Source organism: Apteryx rowi, unplaced genomic scaffold (assembly GCF_003343035.1).
Source record: "Apteryx rowi isolate R43461 unplaced genomic scaffold, aptRow1 scaffold_8, whole genome shotgun sequence".
Classification (NCBI taxonomy): domain Eukaryota; kingdom Metazoa; phylum Chordata; class Aves; order Apterygiformes; family Apterygidae; genus Apteryx; species Apteryx rowi.
In genome coordinates, this window is record NW_020451093.1 from 1,321,114 (window position 1) to 1,325,384 (window position 4,271).

General features: G+C 39.5%; 1 long non-coding RNA gene across 1 annotated transcript in view; it reads right to left on the reverse strand.

Annotated features, from left to right (window-relative positions):
- Positions 1–4,271, reverse strand: part of LOC112977117 — a 5,316-nt gene continuing 1,045 nt past the window's right edge. Inside the window, exon 2 of the long non-coding RNA XR_003257339.1 lies at positions 1–3,605. This is a non-coding gene — a long non-coding RNA (uncharacterized LOC112977117). The remainder of the gene's footprint in view (positions 3,606–4,271) is intronic.

A 4,271-nucleotide genomic window follows, 5' to 3' on the forward strand; every position in this document is an offset into this window, starting at 1 on the left:
CAAATTCTAATTTTCTTTATTAATACAAATTAATAATCACATTTGTGAAATACAACTGAGGGTGTTTTCTTTCATGAAAATATTACAGTGCTGTTGGGAAATAGATATAATTTTGCCTTGCCTAGAAATGTAGCATTTATATTACTCTCTAATATTATTCACAGCAACAAAAGTAAACTATGCAATATGTATATACTTGCAATATATATAAATAGATAGTAATTTTATTTCAACATGTGATACACTCAAGCCCTAATTCTGAAAAAAATAACAGTAAAAAAGGGGAAAAAACAACTCTTACAGCAGTTTCTTTCAGAGAAGACACAAGATCATCACATGAACTACAATAGGAAGCAAACTAGCTGGTCGAGAGCTAAAAATACAAGAGTCCTGTGATATTTTTAAGTTTAAAAAGCACAAGCTTGTGGTCTTCTTACAATGTTGACCCATTTTCTTCAAATGCCTCAAGAACCACAGCCTAAGTGTCTCATCCTGTGATGAAGAAAAGTTTGGCATTCCACCTCAAGAACAGCAGTTTTCTGTTTGCCTGCCTCTCAGTGAAAATGCTTTAAATCAAAACATTAACAAGTTGGATTTAGCTGTGCTGCTGCATCAAGATGCAAACTGCCTCATAAAATATAGAGAAGAAAGCTCACATACAGGAGATGACATGCGGAACTACCCTTAGAAAGACAATTTTAATGCATGATTGGATTTCATGTGCTTTCCACTGTCAAAGGAGACTGAGAGAAAAATATAAAAAAATCTGTGCATCTTCAGATGTTTTGTCATCCCTCACACGAGCCAGTGCCATTCATTTTTGGGCAGCACTTGCTGCGTGTAGTAAACCTATATTGAGCTTTATTATGCTAAGCCCTCAAAGAAGAATTCACCTTTTCCAGAGTTTTTCTACCACTGCATGATCAGTTATGGCAGCTTAAGACAGTTTTAGAAAAGGCTGAGGATCTGCACCTTCCTTTTTGCCTTACATCTTCTCCCTTTTCACACAAATGTATGCAGCTTGATTTTAATATAGGTTGAACAATCACCTCATTTTAATATAAATTATGCATAATAATTTTCAAAATATTTATTGTTTTGTAAAAGCACCATTAGCTATCACTATAAATAGCTGTTACGTATACTTTCTAGATCAGAGTACTGTAGTCATAACTCTTTGGCTGTCTTCAGTTTTGCTACTTATTAACTGACTGACCTTGGATAAGCCATGAAAGTTTGCCAAGTCCCAGTATAAATACTTAAAGGAAGGATGTGCAAGACCAAAGAAAGCTAGATGCTGTGAGGTGCATACATATTTTTGTAGTTTCATTTTATGTAACTTTCAGCTCCTCCAAATCAACAGAAAGCACCATTTCAAGAGTACTGCTATTTTCCTGCACTTTTGTCTGAGAAGTTCATTTAACGTATAATCTCTTTCCACAGTTGTAAAGTCGAAATTTTATGCAAAAGCACCATATTGCATATTTTGACTCGAAGGCAGAAGACTGTGAGAACAGGGCACACTAAATCAATATACTATAATTTATAATATATGCTCAGATTATTTCAAAAAAAGAGCATAATTCACTGCGTTTCCTTGTATTGTTTAGACTATAAACACTCAAGGCCTGGGATTCCATTTTACTACTTCTAACAACCAGTTTATGAGGAAGTTTATGAGTTTATATAGGAAATAATTCAAGTCAAACAGTAACACTCACCCAGGAGACTTAAAATAGGTTATGTTTGATCATTTTATAGAAGTGATCATAGATGTCTTTAACCACTACCTTGTAGGAAGTACAAAATGTCTTGCTTTATTTCAACAGTTCATAGGGGTGAATAGCACTGAAATTCACTTCACAGCTACATCATACATATTACCTAATTGTAATTAAATGTTTTTGGCCATTCCACTCATCTATCTACATGGCTTACTCTTATTTTCTAGCAGTTTTTACTCTCAAATTCCCCTAACATGTAACAGTTGAATTTTGCAGTTGCATTTATGTTAATTTTTTTTTTTTTAATACTGAATCACTGGCAAAGTGCTAGATACACCACCAGTTATAAGTAGGTTGATATTACAAGCTTAGTTCTTAAATACTAATCCACAGTGACTACAAGGAGTTAACATGGACTACAAAACCAATATAAACAATAACCTGACTTTGCAAACTCATCTAGGCCTAGGCTAGTTTACCTTAAAATGCAGGTTGGTTAGACAACAATTTATGCATCTCAAAATTAAGCTTAAGGTAACTGTGTTTTAATGTAGTTCATAAGTTTATAAAATTTTAAAAAATGCAATTCTAAAAAGCATGTTGATAAAGCAGGTATCTATTTGAGAATTCAGTTAATTGCTACTACTTCCTGGTTCTGTGAGATATTGCATCACAAACTGTAAAGATTACTGCAATTATGAAACAAAGATTCCACCATCTCAGTGTATTTTAGGACCTTTCTCAAGGTTCTTCATCACTTTGTTTTCTTTGTTCTCTCTTTACGACATGTTAGTTCTGAGCTCCATCTCACTTCTCCATTCTCTAGTTCCTTAGTCTGTATGCTGTTCCTCTGTTTTTTTCCCTTTTTTTTTTGACCTGCTTATCTCCCTCCACCTCACATTGCTTTGAAAAAGACTGTATACAGGGTCGATAATGACCCTTCTATCCACAGGAAATTCTCTTCTGTCAAAGCTATTCTATGCCTTCTCTTGTTAAAAGATGGTCAATTTAGATTTAAAAGACTGTGCTTCTGCAGAGGACCATAGTTACCACTATTCTGCGAGAAGTAACAAAGAACTACCCCATTACATCTGACAAAACAAACAAAAGCTCAGTTTTGCTACCACTTTTTTTTTTTCCAAAATCAGGAGTTCTCGATATACTGAATACAGCCATCCTAACCGCAAGGGTTCACAGAAACAGCATGGGTTCTTTTTTTTTTTTTCCTCCAAATCTGGCCTGCTGAGATCTTTTGTCCCATGTATTATAAATTGCCTTTAAAAAGCTAACGTCAACAAATGAATGAAAGTTCCCCCTACCCTTTATGGGGGAATTACGCCAGCAGAAGTTAAGAAAGGCAACTTCACTGTCTCTGATATCAAACTACCATCTATAACTGGCCCATGTCATTTAATGCTACTGCAGTTAGGAAAGGTAGAAGGGCAAAGCTCTGCTGATCCTTCCCTACCCAAATACTAACATGTAACTAATTTTTGTCAAGATCAGATGTCTGAAAATCAGGAAGCCACCTGCCTCCTTGTTAGCCTTCCTCCACCAGGCTTCGAGCAGGGTCCCGAGACTCATGCTGTGCCAGACAGGATCTTCCTTGGCTCTTCCAGGGCTCCTCACGGCTCCAGTCCAACACTGACTTTATACTACGACTTTGCAGTCCTACAAGACATTCCTATGCCAGCCAAGCTTCACTGAGCATACCTCTACCACTTACAGATCACAGCATAGAAAAAAGGACTATAAAATTTTTAAGAGCTTTTTACGGTAAATGAAAGTTGCAAAAATGTTAAAAAGGTAAGTTTTCTCAAAGGACTACTACACATTTTGGATGCTTGAGCTGAAAACTCCAACGTAGCTGCTGAAATACCACTGAAATGAAAGAAAGCACAGATATATAAATTTTATAAGAAGCACTACACCAGCATGCATACATTGTGGACAACAAATTCAGCTATTTACACCCTTCTCCCATTTTGTTCCAGTTCCTCATATGCACCTCCCATTAACTCCCCTCTTTGCTCCCAGGTATTTATTAGCTTTCTCCCCACTAGGTGTGTCCCGGCTATCGGAGACACCCACTTCCCGGCGGGAAAACGGGGGGAAAGCAGTAATTAGTGGGGTGGAGCACTTCCACCTCAGGGATTTTAAACCTCAGGGATTTTAAACCCCACATTAGCTTGTCGCCTGAACGGATGAAGGGGGAGAGGGAGGATTTCCCCCTCACAAAACCCCAACGAAAAGGGTCTGTTTCTCGTTTCGGAGAAGTACGTCAGCGGCGGCCCTGTTCACCGTTAACGTCTAGCGATGACGTCATGCGCCCGTCCCTGCCCCCGGCTGCTGCGGGACCCCCGCGCCGCGCCCCGCGCGCAGCCGGCAGGGGTGGCGAGCGGCTCCCCGAGAAGCTCGATGGCGAGCCGGCCGGCCGGCAGCGCGGAGCGCGGGGGGGGGTGGGGGGGAAGGGGGCGGTGCCGTCTCTCGCTCGCGGGCTCGGGGATGGATTCTCCGCGCGCGGCGCAGCCGCCGCCGCTCGCGCAC